Genomic DNA, 21,595 nt, shown 5'->3' on the forward strand with positions numbered 1-21,595 from the left:
GACATTATGAACATAGCACTTATACTCTGATAATTATTATTGTTTAAGAGAGCTATTGCTTCATATATGTTGTGAAAATTGTTGCGACCCTTCTTGAATTTTTGCTAAACAATATCTACCATTTTATTTTGTATTGCTAATTACTGGTTCTTATATATTGTAGATGGAGAAACTACAAAAAAAGCATGGCCATTTACTGGAATTATTATCCACTTTCAAACTACCAAATCTTGATTCAAGATCTGCTACCAACTATCCGAATATAATGATTGGGGACCATAATATTGAGATAAAACCATATTTGAAGAATCTAGTGGTTCAACTTAGTTCATACCTAGTAAGTTCAACATTACATTTTTTCCATTTACATAAGGAAAATTATTGGTTTTATGCATTGTCTTTTTTATGTTCCTTATCCATTTGCATATTTCTAGTGTCTTGGCTTAACTCTAAACATATATATTTGTTAGACTTTAATATGTGTGAACTTCTATTTTCTATTACAATAAGAATAAGAAGAAAAACATTTTAACTTATAGAAGCTAAATATATGTTCATGTTACATTTTAATGGGGATACGTATGCCCTATTGTGTGTAATCTTTTCCAAATTTATATTAGAAGTCATGCTACTAATAGTAGAAAGTGAACTAGGCCATTAATGGTTAAGTTTTATTGCAGATATGATGATTTTTAGATTGCTAGTTTCAAAATCAGGTCAGATCTACTAGCCTCTGGAAATTTAAAGTGTCACCCTAGCACACCAGACACCAACTCCTAGTCACTCCCTAGCTAACCAATGGATATTCAGTCACATGCTTTGAATGAGGCTTTTCATTAGATCAGATAAGAAGCACATTTATCTATACTAGAAACAAACATCAAGATCATTAACCTAGAAGATCTAAGAGGGTAGAATCTAAGAAGGAAACAACACTACAATCATGTCACCCACCCCTACTAGCATCATATTGTTTACCATTTTCTTGTTAAAGAGACATACTATGGCAAAATAGACCCAGACACTCAAATTTTCCATAATTGTAGAATTTCTAAGACTTTTATCCAAATTACTTTATATCAATTGATTGGAATTAGTCATTCATTAAGCTCTGTTACTTACTGTATACAATTCAATTAACATTTAGTAGGAAAAGATGTCTCTCTTCCATTTAGTATTTCTTGTGTTGCTAAGATTTAACATTAAATCTATGCTTAGAAATAGTCTGGTTAGACCATATAAGGAAATATAAAACCATGGGATCATAACATAGCCTAGGTCATATCTAAGGTGTTTTGCATAGTGATTTTTATGTAAAACTCTACTTATCAAATTGAAGTTATCCAGAGTCTGCACAAACAACAAAAGATTACTATCATGAAATTCCTAAATCTTGATATATCTTATAAAATCATTTTGAATTCTGAAGGGAAGCCATAAATCTAAGACTTGTATCCAAATTATTTTATATCCACAAGTTAGACTTAGTTGTTTATTAAGCTATTTTATTGTATAGATTTCAATTGATGTCAAGAAGAAGAAAATTCAAGTCCTCAAGAATATCTTTCAAATCCATCGACTCCAACAAATGTTGACTCTATTGTTGAACTTGTTTTTAGGGTTGTAACTTCCATCTCAGTAAAAGCTAATGTAACATCAGATGGTGACTCTTTATTATTTTTAAATCCACTTGCAAGACTCAAACATAGGTTGTGAGATAACTTGTGGATTTACTTGGTGCTCAAGAGTCTGCTCTTCTAGTTGATTCCATCTTTCTGCATGAAAACCATTTAGTTGCCAGAACAATGTATCCTGAACTCCTATCTTTCAGAGTATTGAGTCTTTAAACTTTATATTGACCTCATGTAGGAATAATAGAGGAACTTTGTTTATAGATGTTCCCCTTGTAGTCAGAGCTTCCTTAGGAGGAATAGTTGGTCCAAATGATGTTTTTGATTTCATTTCCCATTCTCTAGAAATTCAAGTCCTCCAAGCTCTTTTGTGCTATTAGCTTCTATAGTTACTCCAAATTTATATGCATCCAAACCTCCACCAAATGTATCATCCACACCTTTAAATGCCTCATCTGATGAGGCCTGCTCATTACCAAATTCAATGCCTCCATAATCTTCTTAAAAGTCTTCCAAATTACATGCATGTGTCTTTCAGCTAATGAGTCCTTCTCATTACCAAATTCAATTGCTCCATAGTTTGGTATGTTGACGATGCCATTTCAATACTCTTAGCCAGCCAAAAGAACTATCTTTGCAATACTCCCCACTTTGACATGTGACAAATTGAGTAAAACAATAGACAGCCAGTAAAGGAGTAAAAAAAATCTAAAGATGGTATTTTAAAATTGTCAAAGGCTCTTGTGACACTAGAGGTCTAACATGAAATAAATCCTTCCCTAGGCTATTGACAATTTCATCTTGCATGATAGTACTCTTGATGCTAGTTGAACCATTCATTAAAAATAAAAACTTGCTATCCTTAATGCTAGAATGTTTTATGGAAATAGTCTTACAAGAATAATATACTCTAAACTCCTATTTTTTTGAGTCTTTAACTCAGCATTGACCTCGTCATGTAGGTATAGTAGAGTACATTTTTTATAGATGCTTCCCCTACAGTCAAAGCTTCGTCAAGAGGAAGAGTTGGTCCAGATGATGTATTTGATGTTATTTGTCCATTCTCTAACAATTTAAGACCTCCAAGCCCTTCTGTGCTAGTAGCTTCTATAGTTACTTTAAATTTAGATGCATCCAAACCCCTACCGAAGGCATCATCTATACCTTCAAATAACTCAAATAATGAGGCATGCTCATTACCAAATTCAATTCCTCAATGGTCTTCTTTAAATCACTCCCCTCAAATAAATGTTGACTTTGTCATTGAACTTTTTTTTGAAGGTTGTAACTTCTATCTCAGCAAGAGTGAATGTAACATGGGATGGTGAATTGTTTTTTAAAATCCACTGGCAAGTTCATTAGTATTATTTACATCATCACCGACTTTAAATGGATCCCTGTTGGCCATTTTTTCAGTTGATTTTTGTTGCGATGTCTAAGCTACAGAGTCTCTTGGGAAAGAGTAAGAGTTACTGCCAACCCATCATTAGTAGAATGATGAAATATGACTAATTTTGAGTTACGATGACTCATAATTCCCTAGTCTTGTAGGCATGTCTTTGGTGTTAGTCACAATGGTACCACTTTCTGCAAGGAGTAACTCTTATTGTTTGTGATCCAAGTCTGTTGGGTTAAAACTTATGAATATCGTGCATATCCTCCAGTTTTTGCATGTTTCTCTTCTTATACGTTTTGCAACACATCTTTAACTAGTGCAAAAATATAAATCCATGTATTATCTAAATTAGGCACATTGAACTATTGTAGCTTTTGGGAGATTCAATAACTCAATTTTTATCGTCAAATAATCCATACGCCAATGTGATAGGGATATTTCCTAGCATAATTTATATAGCTAGTGTAGCAGTACAGTGTTAGCTGCATGGATATCATGTAATGCTTTTATACTCTATTTAAACTAGGATCCCCAATACTCATGTACAAGGTGTCAAATAAATTGCAGCAATGAGTGTAATGTATCTGAGCAGTAACCATCAGAATTTTAACAACATATTCGACTGTCATTCTTGCATGTGGAAAAAAAAGTGAAGGTCTAGATGCCAGATTATATTATATAATATCAGTTTATACCTCAACATTTAACCTTGTTTCACCAATGGGGAAACTCATATTGATGCTTCAAATACATCTCTAAAATATTCTCAGGGTATCGATCTTCTGTTATTCTAAACGCTTATTGAATATTCAATACTTCTACAAAAACTTATTCAAATTGTCTGAATTTTCAAATGTTAAAGATAGATTTAATTGAAAGAAGTGGAATGCATAGCGTGATTTCAAGAAGACAACTTCAGTATTATTTGAGGTAGATAATTTATAAAAAATTAAATAATAATATTATATTACTTCTTGAAGATAGTATAATCCTTACAGCTAGAGTGATGTAAGTATTGTAAGAAGCTAAATGAATGTTTCATCTTCCAAATAAAATAACAATCTTATATTAAAGTAGATCTATCTTTCTAATTATTAGCCTCCACCATTTAGATATTGTTCATTGCACAACTCATCCTCTATGGTCTACACTAAAGGCTTCTACTATGCTTTGATAAACTGTTTCAATTAGAGAAAATAGAAAATAACCGAACAACTACTGATCCTACAATAGATCAAAGAGTTTTACTATTATAATTGTGTCTTATAAATTATATTATATTACCTCAACTGCTTCAATGAAAGAAAAAAATGAAACTTAGTCTGAAACATACATGAAATATAAGCTTGATGATTGCATCACTTCTTTTCCCTTTACCAGTGCATTTGCAGAAGTACAACGAATTGATATTTAAATTAAAACAATTAGAAAAACTGATAGTCAATAAGCCAATAACAAGCTTCTCTGCAAAAGAAAACAAAACTTATGAAGAAGGGTTCTCTCATATGGATTAAGAAGGTTAATTCTATTATGCTTTCTATCTTAGAAATGGTAATAGAAAGGTTTCCATTTCATCATCTGATTCAATTAGAATAAATCTTTACTTTAATTATATTATATTTCATCTTAGATTTGGTAATAGAAAGGTTTCTAATTTATCATTTTATTTAATTAGAATAAATCTTTACTTTAATTCTATTTTATTTTCTCTTAGATTTGGTAATAGAAAGGTTTCTATTTGATCATTTGATTCAATTAGAATAAATCTTTACTTTAACTCTATTATATTTAATCTTAGATTTTGTAATAGAAATTTTTCTATGCCATCATCTTATTCAATTAGAATAAATATTTAATTTATTGTATAATAATACATATACTAAGATGAAATTAAAATAATTGCCTTTTTACATTGTCATTTTATTCTATATTATAAAATAAACTAAGAACTAATAATAGAGATGTTTCTATTTTGATAAATGTCTTGGTGTCATTAAAATAAAATAAAGAATTATTCTGTACAATAACTAACAACCCATATCTATATATTGTATTTGTATACTTTATTTATAATAAAATCATTTATTACACATATCTTGTTTAGAGTTAAGAAATAAAATTATAATGTTAGTATAGCCTAACATTGTATTATTTTCTAACACTATAACATTAAAAGTAAATATTATGACTTTTCAATAGATATAAATTTGGTATATTTTACTACTGATTAATTTTGTAAAGATAAAAGGAATTTAAGATTGAGGGTTGCTTCTACTTAGATACATAGAAGGTGAAATAAATTATTTCTATTTCAAAAGTGAAAGTGAAATCTATAGTTATTATATCAAGAGTTAGGATGTCGAATAAAGTATTTACTTATGACAATTCAAATCATGAGTTATTAATCATTTATTTCATGCAATTTAATTCTAATTGTTACCAATTAATTACATTTGAAATAAGTGTCCTAAAAATTATTCATGACTCTTTAGATGGAGTTATTCAAAAGTTACATGAGAAATAATGTAAGTTCTTTATTACAAGTTGAATATGGCAAGTATTAATATATAAATTTATTTATGGATAAATCACACTTATTGTCAGAGTAAATTATTGTCCAAAGTTTTTAGACTTAGTTTTCTCCATTGTTTGTAAAAATAAAAGGTATTTATTTTTTTGTTCCACAATTTTATTATAATAAGGGGAATAAGCCACATGTAATGAATTGGACAATTAAAACATTAACTTGATCTTTATATTATGCATTTAGTAACATCACTATTCTTTAAAGGGTACTAGCTCAATGGAAGAGTACCTACTTTTCAAGTAGGAGGATGGTGGTTCAATTCCATCATAACCTAATATGATTAAATTAATTATTAAATAAACTACCAAATAAACTACCAAATATAATACCACATATACTACCATATAAACTACCAAAAATACTATCAAATAAACTATCAAATCAATTACCATATATACTACCAAAAAACTACTAAATATACTACCAGATACACTACCATATATACTACACAAAAAAACTACCAAATATATTCCAAATAAACTACCAAAATTACCATATAAACTACCAAGTAGCAACAATAAATGACTAAATCAATGACCTAATCAATGATTAAAATAGTTTGGTCATAAAGTTGGTTGGGAGATAAATGTCTGGCAATAAACTACCATTGGTCATGTGATCAAAATTAGTCACATATCTACGATTTTTGGTAGTTTATTTAGTAATATATTGTTGTTTTTGTACTAGTGGTGTATACCTAAAAAATTGATAACACCCCAAGTTAATATGCCTATTTTTAATTGAAAATCTATGCTTCTTTCTAAATAAGTGTATCTCTACTAATAAACTATGACTTTAATGCACTGTGTTACTGATACTTTTTCATTTGATATGATCTCCCTTAGTTGACATCTATCCCATATGCTCTACCTTAGTTGATATCTATCCCTTTTCTTTTTCTTTCTCCCCCAAAAATGTATATCTTCCCAATGATATATCTCTACTTTATTGTATTCTTCTTGCTACTATGCTGCCCCTTTCTTATTTATCCCCCTTTTTGACACTTATATCAAATGGCCTATACACCTATGGTGTGTTTGTCCAAAAAATATTTATGAACATCCATTATTATCCTTAGGGTTGCATCCTAGTTATCACATGCAACATTCACTAACTTAATTTGGATTGCAAGCTCAACATCAAGGTGTATTAGACCATCTAAAATAGAAAGATTAGGGTCTTTCTTTAATAGAATTTTAGCATAGCCTAGCTCCTTGTGCATTATCTCCATAGGTGGGGTGAGGGTAGCTTGTATGCTTGTAAGTTTGGCTCTAATATTAGCCTCATCTGATGTTAAGATAGCTAAAGTCTGACTTTGTGTTTGAAGAAAAATACTAAAATGCTTCTTACTCTAAGCTAGATTTGTAGGTAGTCTTGTACCTAATGCAAATATTTGACTTTCCAAGCTCAGAATGTGACTTCTAGTCTCTTGAGTGAAGAGTTTAGGATTGCATAGTTTTCTATATAATGAGAATATATTCTCAAGTACCTTCTTCATATCCTTAACTATAGTTGCCAATGCAACTTGTTGTAGTGCTATCTCACTAGATATTTTCTCATTTACCTTGCTTTGAAACTAGTTTTGACACCATTCTAATAGTTTTGCATTTATATCAAGGTCTTCATTACTTACCTGCTCCACTATTTCTATCAGTTGTTCAATTAGTGGCTTGGTCAGTTTAGGAGCTGATAGATTAAATGCATCTAGAAATATGTCCTTGATGTCTTGAAGTGCTTTCTTCTACCTATGTTCTCTCCTAAGCATTTCTTGACGCTTTTCCCTTTCTAAGGCTTGATCTAAAATGCCTATTTTTTTTAATGTCATAGTATCATAATCATACTTTTGAATAACATTTTATTCATCAAGGCTTGTGTCTCCATATTGTATTACCTTTTCAACCTTTAATGAGCTTAGTCCTGGCACTAAGATTTGCAATGGAGTAGCATCTGTGCTTGGCTTCTAAAGAGTTTGTGTAGGAATGCCAGTTGCTGGTAAATCTCTTAGTGCTTGGATGGCCATTTGTTCCTTCACCTTCAGTTTTGTCTCTTCAAGCTTTCCCTAGTCTATCACTATGACTTAGCTTGCTCCTTGGTCTTATGGTGTAGGTATAGATGAATCTATCCATCCTGTTACCTTTTGTTGTCCTAAAATGGTGTCTTTCCCTTTTGTTGTTTTCTTCTCTATTGTATCAAACTTACTAGATGCATCTACTATCAATTGTATCTAAGGTCTTCTTCAAATCTTCTAAAGTAATAGGATTGATGTTCTAAGTTGATGGATTAGAGACATCCTTTACAATTATAGTTTTAGCAGTTTTGGTTGCGTCATGGGGAGGACTAACACTTGGCAATTGTGTGTCATGCACACATTATTCTTCTTGTTGTTGTTCAACTATTGCCTTGTCATATTCATCCTTTTTTGTCTTTCCTCCAACTGTGTTATCTTTGTCATCATTTTTATCATCATATTTATCATTTGAAGGTTTAGCTTCTCCTTTCTTGATAGTGCTTAACCCAAAAATTAGTTTCCATAGTTGTGTTGACTTCTTAACAACATTTTCAATATTATTTTGGAGAATGCTAAATGTTCTATACTTAGGTGTTGATGGGGACACAACCCAAGAACAAAATGGACACAACAGAAAAGGGAAATTATATTAACTAAGAAAATAAGCTAGTATAAATAGTACAGAGAAAATAAACTTCAAAACATGCCCTAAGGGCTTACAATAGCATAAATCTGGAGATAATTCCTCCTTTCAGTACCTCCTCTCAAACTCCACTCTGAACTACCTTTTACAATGCCAAAAATCTCCTTAAATAGACCTCAAAGGGTTAAGGACTAGGATTACATTCTAGAAAGTGCTAGTAGGCATCCACCAACCAAATAGAAGGTTCTAGAAGTTGCAGTAGAAGTTGGCGCAAATCTAGAAGAATCTAGAAATGGTAATCAAACTTTTGGGAGGCATAACTTTTGAAACATAGCTCTGATTGACGAACCGTTTACATTTATGGAAAGGTCTCAAAGCGCTCTATAGCCCTATTACCAGCTTCACTCGTCCCCCAATTTTTGGCCCTTTTCAAGATCATTTAATGCCCCTAACCTGACTTTGAAGCATTCTTAGGAGGTCTCCAAAACCTGAAAAACTGCAATAACTTTCAAACTGTGGGGCCTTTTGACTTGATTCTTTTTCTGGAATGCTCTAAATCATGATTACATTCATCTAGCCAATTCACACTTTCTAGGTCACCAAAATGATGGCCAAATTGCATGCTACTATTTTTTCAAGATTTTTTAGCACACTGATAGTTGAACTGTGAGAGTTGGAACCTTTATTTGATCCAAATGGGTATCCAAAAATGTAAAGACATGAAACAGAAACTAACTCTAAGTACATTTTTTGGGTGACACAGGATTGCCCTTATACCTTTGGATGCTCTTGCATGAGACACCCAAGGTAGATTAAAAAGTGACCCTGTCACTTTATGAATGGTAGAGGAAATCCCAAATGGGAAACCTCAGCAGCTGAAATCCAAGTTGAGTCCTCGATCAACCATCCTTTCCACTTCACCAAATACTTTTCATACTGCCTATTTCTGGTACTCCTACCCACACGATTATCTAGAATGTCTTCTATCTCCTCCTTCTTAGAAGCAAGAATTGGACATGGCTCTAACACCAGCTCCTCATCTGCACCATCATCATGATACTCTGTTAAATATGCAATGTTGAAAATGGGAGAAATCTGAATACCATCTGGCAGCTCCACTTCATATGCATTTCCTGAGTCATCTTTCTTCAAAATTTTGCAAGGGCCAAATTTCTTCATTTCCAGCTTGTTGTAAGTACCGACTGGAAATATTTCTTTTCATAAGTGCACCATGACTAAATCTCCTACTTGAAATTCCTTATATCTTCTCCTTTGATCAGCCCTAGCTTTATACTCTTGATTCATCTTGGTAATGTGTGCTTGAACCTCCTCATGTAGAATCTTGATATGTTCAGCAAATTCTTATGCTTTAGCACTTGTCCTCTCCCCTTGCTCTATCTTCCTCAGCTCTAGTGCAATCCTTGGGCTATTCCCATATACAATTTGGAATGGTGATTTTCCTATACTCCTATTTATAGAGTTATTGTAAGCAAACTCTTCTTGTGGTAGAATCAAATCCCATCCCTTGGGCTTATCCCCAACTAAACATCTCAACAAATTGCCCAGACTTATGTTTACCACTTATGTTTGGCCATCAGTTTGTGGGTGATGTGTGGAACTGAATTTCAAGTCGGTTCTTAACTTTTTCCACAATGTCCTCTAGAAATACCCCACAAATTTAGTATCTCCATCAGAAACTATGCTCCTTGGAAGACCATGTAGTCTTACCACCTCTTTGAAAAACAAGTCTGCAATATGGACAACATCATGAGTATTGTGGCATGGAATGAAATGTGCCATTTTGGAGAACCTATCAACCACCATGAATATTGAGTCATTACCCCTTTGTGTCCTTGGCAATCCAAGAACAAAATCCATACTTATGTCCTCCCATGGCCTTGATAGAACAAGCAATGGCTGATATAGGCTAGTATTGTGACTAAACCCCTTGGCAACTTGACAAACTTGGAAACTCTGTACAAACTTCTTTACATCCTATGAAATTTGAGGCCAAAAATAATGTTCTCTAAGAATGGCAATGGCCTTATCTCGACCAAAATGTCCTACCATCCCTCCACTGTGTTTCTCCTTAATCAAATTTTCCCTCATGGAACTCCTTGAAATGCACAATTGACTACCTTTGAACAACATCCCATCCTGAATCAAATACTCTAACCACTTGGTTCTATCTACAACAACAGGTTCTTTACAAGCTTTCCATGCTTTAGCAAAATTAGGATCCTCGGGGTACAAATTCTTGAGTTCATCAAACCCAACTACTTCAACCTGCATTACTGTAAGCGATGACTGTCTCCTACTTAGTGCATCTGCAACCCTGTTAGATTTTCCACTTCTATGCTTCAACACAAATGTATAACTCTGCAAGAACTCTACCCACTTCATATGCCTCTGACTCAATTTACCTTGGCCATTTAGGTACTGTAATGCCTGATGATCAGTATACAAAACAAATTCCTTTGGCAATAAATAATGCCTCCATTTCTTTAAGGCCTAAACTATTGCATAGAACTCTTGATCATAAACATAATACTTCTTCTTTGCATCATTCAGTTTTTCACTAAAATATGCAATAGTCTTACCTTCTTGGCTTAATACAACCCCAATAGCGCTGCAACTGGCATCATAATCTACCTAGAAAACCTTTCTAAAATCTAGAAGTGCCAACACAGGCTGTTTTGTTACCTTCTTCTTTAGTAATTCAAAACTTCTCGCAGCTGTTGTAGTCCATTTGAACTCTTTTCTATCCCCTCTTATTGTATCAGTTAGGGGTGCACACATGCCACTAAAATTCTTAATAAACTTCCTGTAAAAACTAAGTAGACCATGAAATGATCTTACCTCAGTAGTAGACCTTGGAGTAGGCCATTCTAAGATGCCTTTTACCTTATCTGGATCCATTTTGAGACCTTCAGGTGATATAACAAACCCCAAATAGACTAACTCCCTTTTTGCAAAGTTACACTTCTTCAGATTAATTAACGGTTTCTCTTCCCTTAGCCTTTCAAGGACACTATGAATATGTAGTAAATTTTCTTCCAAAATCTTGCTGAAAATTAAAATATCATCCAAATAAAAAATAACAAATTTTCCCAAGAACTTCTTAAGTACCTCATTCATGAGCCGCATGAAGGTACTTGGGGCGTTCGTCAATCCAAAGGGCATGACTAACCACTCATAAAGACCCTCCTTGGTCTTGAAGGTTGTTTTCCACTCATCTCCTTCTCAAATCCATATCTGATGATAGCCACTCTTGAGTACTATCTTTGTGAAGTACTGAGCTCCACTCAAACAGTCCATAAGATCATCCATCCTTGGCCAAGGAAACCGGTACTTGATGTTTATCCTATTTATAGCTTGAGAACCTATACACATCCTCCACTCTCCATCCTTCTTTGGTGCAAGTACTATAGGTATTGCACATGGACTCAGACTCTCTCAAATCAAGCCCTTTCTTAACAGCTCCTGAACCTGTCTATTTAGCTCCTCTATTTCATTAGGAGTCATCTTGTGAGCAGCCTTGTTAGGAAAACTAGCTCCTAGAATCAGATCTATCTGATGAATAATTTGCCTTATTGGTGCCAATCCATCAGGAACATTATCAAAGATAATATCTCCAAACTCCCCTAGTAAATCTAAAACTTCAAGTGGTATTTCACTACTACCTTCTTTATCTTTCCTAGGAATCAAAGCATAGCACATATGCTGATGTTTCATGCCATCTAAAAACTTCCTTCCATCAACAAGACAAATCCTAGCACTACTACATACCTTTTCACCTTCCTTTTTCATGGGCTTCAATTTGTGGTGAACTTCATCCTTTGTGAGAGAGTATGTGTTTGCATGTCCATCATGCACTGCATGTCTATCCAACTGCCATGGTCTACCCAACAATAGATGGCAAACATCCATCGAAATAACATCACAGAGAACTTCATCATGGTAACTCCCTATTTTGAATTTTACTAAACATTGTTCACTTACTAGGACCTTATGATCATCTTTTACCCAAGCAATCCGATAGCGTTGGGGATGTTTCTCCCTCTTGAGCTTCAACTTAGAGACCATCTCTTTTGATACCAAGTTATCAGTGCTACCACCATCAATGATCACATCACAACATTTATCCTCACACTTGCATTTGGCATGGAACAAACTTCTTCATTGTCCTAGTTCAATCTCAACACTTAGTAGGACTCTTTAATTTACCAAGGTCTCTCCTCTTTCTACATCCTCTGAATGTGATGATTGTGCATCCTCATCCACATGAGAAACCCTAGCTTGGCCCTTAGCTCTCCTATCTGTCCTTCCTTGTCATTGAGGGCATTCAAAGGCACGATGACCTTCTTCATTGCAATGGAAACAGGTACCACGAAAGCCTCCTCTTCCTTGGCCACATCCTCTACCTCTTCCTTTCTGATTTCCAAAGTCTTGGTCATGAGAGCAGTTGAAACCCTCATTCCTCTGGTTCTTGCTAGTACCCTCATCTTCATTTTTCTTTTGGGTTTCATTGTGGCCTCCAGATGATCTATCGCTTCCCCTTCCTCCTTGACTGTACCCTCTTTGTCTTCCCTCAAACCTTTTATTCAGCTTCTCTTCAACTCGTAGGGAAAACTGGTATGCCTCTTCAATGCTGGTAATTATTACCAGACTTAATTCCTCCTGGATGCTAGGTTGCAACCCATTGATATAACGAGCAACCTTCTCCTTATTTTCTTCTGCATGCCCTGCTCTAATCAAGAGTCAGTAAAACTCCTTTGTATATTCTTGGACTGATCTTCCTGCTTGCTTTAACCCATGCATCTTCTTAAATAGATCCAGCTTGTAGTCCACAGGAATGAACTGCTTCTTCAATTTGTCCACCATGTGATCCCATCTTGTGATCTTCTCCTTTCCTCTTCTATTTCTTTCCAATTGAACCTCTTGCCACCAGATTTTGGCATGGCCTTTAAGTTTGGCCTTTGCAAACTTAACCCTATCTGAGTCCCTGATATCCTCATACTCAAAGTATTCTTCCAGTTCATTGATCCAATCGATCAACTCATCTGGTTTCAGATTTCCTGAAAATACACCCACTTCAATTGTGGGTCTTTTCCCAAACTTAGTAATGGCCCTAAAAAGCCTTTTGTTTGCATGATTCAGAACTTCCCTGTCAAATTTCTCTTCTGGTCCCATTACTTCTTCTTCATTGTCATCCTCACTGTTGTCACCTGCAACAACATTTGCTCCTCTATGGAGCTCCTCTTGCAATGCTTGTACCTGCCTTTGGAGGGCTCTAACCTCCTCAGGATTAATAGCTCTGGCCCTTCTGCCACACTCTCTTCATGGAGGCATCTTCTTAACTCAAACTCACAACCAAACAATCCTGGTGCAAACTGCCTCACAGTCGGCACTCTGTCTACACACTCAGTAAAACCAGCTCTGATACCACTTGATGGGGACACAACCCAAGAACAAAATGGACACAACAGAAAAGGGAAATTATATTAACTAAGAAAATAAACTTCAAAACATGCCCTAAGGGCTTACAATAGCATAAATCTGGAGACAATTCCTCCTTTCAGTACCTCGTCTCAAACTCCACTCCGAACTACCTTTTACAATGCCAGAAATCTCCTTAAATAGACCCTGAAGGGTTAAGGACTAGGAGTACATTCTATAAAGTGCTAGTAGGCATCCACCAACCAAATAGAAGGTTCTGGAAGTTGTGGTAGAAGTTGGCGCAAATCTAGAAGAATCTAGAAATGGTAACCGAACTTCTGAGAGGCATAACTTTTGAACCATAGCTCCGATTGATGAACTGTTTACATTTTTGAAAAGCTCTCAAAGTGCTCTATAGACCTATGGAGGAGCTTTGCTAGTCCCCTAATTTTCGTCCCTTTTTGAGGTCATTTAATACCCCTAACCTAACTTTGAAGCATTCTTAGGAGGTCTCCAAAACCCAAAAAACTGTAATAACTTGCAAACTGTGGGGCCTTTTGACCTGATTCTTTTTCTGGAATTCTCTAAATCATGATTACATTCATCTGGCCAATTCACACTTTCTAGGTCACCAAAATGATGGGCAAATTGCATGCTCCTTTTTTTTTGGGATTTTTAAGCACACTGATAGTTGAACTGTGAGAGTTGGAACCTTTATTTGACCCAAATGGGTATCCAAAAATGTAAAGACATGAAACATAAACTAAGTCTAAGTACATTTTTTTGGGTGACACAGGATTGCCCTTATACCTCTGGATGCTCCTGCATCGGGTGTGAACCTAACTACACATTTCTTTACTGCCTTAGCAATTTGTGCCTTTGTCAACTCTAACATTAATTGGGCTAGTGTTGTCTCCCTAATTTGTCTTTCCAAACTTAGAAAATAATGCCATTTTTTCTCAACAATGTCATATAGGATTTTATGTACTAAGTTGGAAAATTCTAGTGGTGTTGTCTTGAACTTTGACATCATGGCATATAATTCCTCTTCTACTTGGTTTTTCTCCCTTTTACCCAATTTATCAAAATCAACATGACTAAAACCTGATAAATCAACATTTTTCTTGATATTTTCACATAGATTCTCAAGATCTAAGAGAGGATTGTGACTCACTACCTTGAATTGACTGTTTCATCTAATTCTATCTCCTATTCATTAGAATCTAGTTGACCCACATACTTCCTTCTTTGTCTTTTTTTCTCTTGTCCTCCTTGCTCTATTTATTTGGTCTTTTCCTTTTGATTTTGGGTAGTTTCACATTTAGTAGCCCTTGTAGTAGGTGTAGTAGGCTTTGGATAACATGGTTTTACAATTTTCTTTGCCCTTGCCATGAGTTGTTCTTTACCTTTCCTCTTCTACTTGGAAAGAGTAGGTGCTTCCTTGGCTTCTTCTCCCTTAACACCTTCAGTCGCATTCTCTTCTTCATCTTCTCTCATGCCTTGAGTTAAAGCTAGTGGTTCTTGAGCTTCTGTTTGTTCCTTCTCTTTATCCTCTTCTTCTTCTTCCTCTTCCTCCTTGGTACCCTCTCCAAATTTTTCTTTTAACATCTTTACCAACTTGTCCTTTTTCTTAATTATAGAGGTAGTCTTCAATTCCATGGAAATCTTTGATTTTACCATCTCATAATTTCTAAAAATATTTGTAGTCTTATCTACTTCTTCTTCAAGTGGAGTTTTTGTGGCTACTAAGGCTTCATCTATATTGACCTCATAGCCTAAGGGTCTTAACCATCTTACCCTTAGTGTGGCAGCTTGCACAAATGTGTAGTTAGCATTAACAAGAAAACATACATCATTATAATGTTTCTCAAATAAGGAAATTGGTATTCCAATTCTCTACTTCATTGACTTCTTGAAGTCTTAAAAGTAATTAGTCATTAAGGATTCAAAGTTTTCTCCAAGTTGTTCAATGCATTCATTAATCTCTACTGCAATTGATCTATTAGTTTTCCATCCTACTATTACAAGTGAGGGAAATGTTTTTTGTACATAAAAGGATATAAAAAGTAGTATAGAATGAAACTTTTACTGTGCACTCTTGGTTTTTCTTATTGCTCCAAGGTTCTCCATTAGTTTTTGTAATTGAAGTTCTACTAGATCATATGCATGATCCTTCTTAAGAATTTTATAACCAACATCCATAGCTATGCAGCATACACTATTCAATCTAGTGGATTAATAGAATTTATGTGAGATTACCCTTTCAACAAAATTGATGAGAGGATATGTGATTGTATCTATAGTCATACCTCTCTTATTCTAGAATACTCCAATATTCTTCTCAATCATTTCCTTGGAATCACTTCTAAGTGTCTTGGGATGATCTAGGGTTGGGTAGCCAATAACCCTATGAATTATTCTCTAAGTTATATTGATTGGTCCTCCTCCTAGCCACAAGAACCATCAGGAATTTCTCTTAGTAAAATCCACATACACTCTATTTTGAATAGATTTGGAAAATCTAGGGCTCGTGTTAAACCCTTTTTCTCAACAATTTTGTATACTTCCTTCAAAAAACAATTTTCACACAACTTGTTATATTAACCTCTAATTTCCATGTCACTAATACTTCCTATCTTGCAATTGTAGCATTTCATCACATCTTATACCATTATCACATTTGACAAGATTCATTGACAATGCACCAAAAGGGTCTTATTTATAAGAAATATTGGGAATGGCTTTAAACATAGGTTTCCTAAATTCATTACTAACTAGATGAACATTTAAAACTTCCTTTCCTTCAACATTTTTCAAATTTGATGCCATTGCGACAAGCTAAGTTTTTTGAAAATTTAAACTGCATAGCTTGGCTCTTGATAAATACCTTAGAAAATCTAACAAACTGGCAATGAATCACTGCACAAAACTTTTTCAATCACTTTTGACAAATTTCCAGCTCACCTCTATCTCTTCTCACTCTTTCTTGATTTCAAAATGATGAAAAATGAGCTCATATTGATCATATACACTTTTTAAAACCTTGCATTTAATTCTAACTGCTTACCCAATTGTAAGCTTGGCAATAACCAATTTTTGATTCACTCAGCATCCACTAGTATTTCCATCACTTTATAGCTACTACGAGCTTGACATCAACTAACATTCCACATGGCACATATAGGAAAAATTTTATTCTCGGTAATAACATGAAAAAATTATATATTAGTCTTGAATTTCTAATAACATCTTGCATCTTTATTCATGCTGATGCAGTCCTTTTAGTGCTATCTTCTTTTGGAACTGGTGCATGATATAACCTTTAAATATTAGTCCCAGATACTTCTTTTTTTCCTAGTTTGATGAGGTGTGATCACTTAACCCACTGGGTGAAGTGATCCCTTCTCCATTTGATGTGCTCCAAATATCTTTCTTTTTCCATTTCTTGTTCATCTCATCTCTAATGTGTTCAACATCTTCCTTGCCTTTACCTTTATCAAATTCATAGCTAGCTTCGTTTGACTTAGTTGGACAATACTTACTAATGTGACCAATCTTCCAATAGCTAAAATATGTAGTTTAACTTAGCCATCTTTCATAATTTCCATTGAAGTGCATCATAATACAATTCTCAAGAACATGTCCATATTCTTGATAGTAATGGCAGCTATATCTTGTATTATAATCCCAAGTATAAGAATTGTAATTGTTTCTTACCGTTTTTGGCTTATTTGATGACCACATGGATTTGTATCTATAGTCAAAAGCTCTATGTTGATACTTCTAATAATTATAGCAATATCCTTCAAATCTTTATGCATGCATGGTCCTAGTTCTACATTCATATTGATGATGACCTTGCTTGTTGCACTTATAACAATGAGTGATATTCTTAGGCTTGACATTCTAATTTGTAATCTTGCTCCTACCCATATTAGCAGTATGTCCTTTCTTACCACAATTATGACAAGTAGGTTTGGAGTTCTTACCTTTGGTGTTTGTTTCTTCTACATTAGTGGATGATTCTCCTTCTTCAGTGCTTGTGTAACCCATTCTTGACATATCATTCTTGAACCTAGGGGATCTCAATAGTTGCTCAAAATATTTGATGGCTTCATTTGGCTTGTTAAAACTTTCAAAAATTTCATTTTCTATCTTTAGATCACTCTACAATTATTTATTCTACAACTTCAATGTAGTTATCTCAATGTCTTTGACATTCAATTCATATTTGGCATTCCTCATTGGGCATAGAGTATCCAATTATATGTTTGAGATCTTGGTTAGCTCTATTGACTTCTCTTCCAATCTATTGGTTAGAATTATTTTGACTTCTTTAATCATGGCTTTTTATTCCATATATTTCTTCTTTTTTTCATTAAAGTCACATAGTAGTATAGCTTGTGATTCTTGTTCTATCTTGAGATTTTTGATTTCCCCAGCTTGGAATCTATTCTTTTTCATTAAATTTGTGGTTGCTACATCAAACTCATTAGAGTCACCATTTGCAAATAGCGTAGTGTTGTTTATCTCTTTGTATAGTGTGTCATTCTCCACAATGCCAATCTCTTTCCTTCTCTTCAATGATTTATTTAGTTCCTCTCTTACCTCTTTCAATTGATTTAGTATGAGATGTAGTTCAATCTCCTGGTTTCGAATAGTTTTTCCCAACATGTAGACTTCCATCTCAAGATCTTTCCTTAATGCTCCAAAGCCTTACTTTTAGAGGATAAGGCTTTGATACCAATTGTTGGAATTACAATAGGAAAGGTAAACTTTTGAGAGGGGGGAAATCATTAGTTTAAATTTGAACCCATAAAACTTTTACCATACATCTACCTTGTGCATTCAATGAGTAAACTCAATTAACATATAAACCATATATATCTAAATCATATAACCATGTAAGCATTCACACACATAACACCATATATTATTACCAAGAAACCCTCCAAGTTAGAAGGTAAAACTAGGATGGGGATGACACCTATAAATCTTCATCACTATAGTAATAAAGTGTATCTAATAAAGGTTACAATGTTTTGGCTATGAAACATGATCTACCTTGTGAAAGATCTGTCCTACTAAACACTTACGGAGATTGTTAGGTCTCACCTTGTTAGAAGGTTTCAATACCTTATTAGAAGTGTTCCTTGTTAGAGGAATTTAACTTACAACTAAGTAAGCACCCTATTAAAGGATTTCATATAGCTTGTTAGGAGTACTTTGTTAAGAGATTTAAGTGAAATCATGTATTAAAATGTCTCAGCATAGATTCTATGGTTGGCACTTTCTTTCTCGATAATAGATCACCTCCAAACAATCTCTTCTTAATCCTTCATGATTAGATGTCTCAATGCTATATCATTTTCTCTATCCTCTATTCTACTCTAAATAATTCTATAATTCACTCTTTCTTCATAACTTCTAAGTCATCATGAATGCTTTACGTGCAAACTATCTTTTCACACCTTCATTTCCTTGCACACTCAATTGATCATTTATGGTTTTTTTCCTTATTAAGAAGACTTAGGTGACTTTTTTGGATACGATTTTTAATTGTGTATTGTCTTTGATGTTACACAAATTTCATATCAGCCATCAGACAGATTCTACCAATCTCAGATGGTTAGCAAAGCAATTTATAGTGACTACCGAGCATTCTGAACATTACACAGTAAGTTAACTCTTACCGAGCTCACTCAGGCATCAAATGATTTTGTAGTAGAAAGCTAATGTTAATCGAGCTCCCAAGGTTAACAAAGGGAAAGTCAATGTCTACCAAGTTCACTCGATCATCGAAGAGAAAGTTAGCTTTTACCGAGCTCACTTGGTAAGAGAAGGAAGGTTAGTGTTTATCGAGTTAACTCGATCTCTGAAGGAAGTTGCAAGATTTGTAGTGTTTATCAAGCTTCACTTGGTTACCACTGGGGAAACCATTCTGGAGCAGTGGTCACTGAGCTGGGTCAGGCAGCGAAGAATTTTATTATTCTAAAGAATTAAGTTTAATTATCTTGTGCAATTTTTGCAGCTGACTAATTTAATGTTTTTCAGTTGTTGTAACTTGTAATTGAGCCAAATTGACAATCTGTAAGGTATATATGAAAGGTCAAGTTATGAATTCATGAATATGTAAGAGTGTGAATGCATAAAAGTGTGAATGTATGGATGTAAATGGAATGAGCAAATATTGAATATATGAGCGAATGTTGTGGAAGGATTAGATATCCTTATGGAGTTGCAAAGTTGTATTTGATAACTGAGGATCTAGTGAAGTAGAACAGAGATCTGTATTCAACAAAGATAAGTTGCATATATTTTAGATCACTTCATTGTTGCTTTCTAATCATTGTAATAGTGATTCAAAATCTCTTAACACAGTTGGTTTAACAACCATTTTGTAAATCCTCTAACAAGGTGGCAATTCAATTGAATTGTTCTTAAGACCTCCAACGAGGCCACTCCTCATGTTGGCGCTCAAAATTGCATGGTCAATTCTGAGCACTATTGAAAAATTCAGGCCTATAAATGCTTCGTGAAGCCTATGTACCTCGCAGTTGAGTTAATGCATAAATGGTGTTTAATGTTTCTAACACCTTCCATTCAGCTTATCTACCTATTCCATGAAGATAGATCATCATTCTGAGCTATTTGGCAGAGTCCTTTTCCGAGCATTTGTCAAATTTGCAATTCTGCCCTAGTGTCAAACAACTACAGGAGGCTGTGTTTGCACCTAAATATCTTGCACACAAAAATGCGTAATGACTTACCCCTTTGAGAGTGTCTATTTTCCATACATGATAACCTATATTTTAGATTTCGAGTCATTTGGAGTCCGTTTGACTAGTTTTTGAATCCCTCAAAGTTGGTAGTTTACTGTTTTCACACATTTGCAAAATATTCAAAATTCTGGGAAGCCCTGTTTGATGCGATATAACTTTTGACCAGTTGACCCAAATGTTGAAATTTGTTTTCGCATTGCACTATACACGTTAGAGACTTGTGATGTGTCAAGTTTCATCTTTTGAAGGATCCATTTGATATGTTTTCAAATGCGACTCCAAACGAGATTTCAAAAGTTTTACTAGTGTCAACACTTGCAGATTTGTCAGTACCCCTGTTCATGGCGTTATAACTTGAAATCCGTGATTGGAAAGATTGAATGGATTCTACCATTGTGTTTTCCACTTAAAATACTACAAGTGTGCCAGTTTTCAAATCTTGACTAATCCATTTGCACACTTTTCTAGGGTCATTCCATTTGTAAAAATTGTTATCTTGTCATTGTTTCCTGTCCTGCAAATCCAAGTAGCCAACTTCAGACGATTGCCATTTGCATCCTGTTATTCATCATGAGCCTAGATCATGGATCCATAATGTCCTCATGATAGAGTTTTAATGCCCCAATTTTTGTCTTTCCAAGTGTCTGTTTGCCCAGTTTTCCCACCCAAATCCAAACCTAGTTAATGGTTTTCTGACATGCTTATTTGTAGGTGAATTTAAGTTGGAAACTTTAGGGGTCGATATCTTTTGACCCTGATGTTGTCACACGATGAGATCTGACAAGGCTGTTGAATGTTTCAGAGGGATGATATACCTTGAGTTTCAAAGTTATGTCAGATGTTTGAATTAGTTTTTAAGACCAGCCTACCGACCCTATCATCAGAAAGTCACAGTTTTCAAAGAGCAAAATAAATGTGTTTTCAACGATCAATTTGTGATCAAATTTGACTCTAGTCAATTTGAGAGGGTTTGTGGATCAGTCTACAGATCAGCTATCTATAAAAAAAAAAAATTTAGCCAGACCCACTTTGGGGTCCGACTGATTTCATCAGAACTGATAAATGTGTGCAAGTCAAAGATCTTTAAAGAGGATATTTACTTTGATTAC

Source organism: Cupressus sempervirens, chromosome 1, assembly GCF_028749045.1.
Source record: "Cupressus sempervirens isolate cs-2001-9-10 chromosome 1, ASM2874904v1, whole genome shotgun sequence".
Lineage (NCBI taxonomy): Eukaryota > Viridiplantae > Streptophyta > Pinopsida > Cupressales > Cupressaceae > Cupressus > Cupressus sempervirens.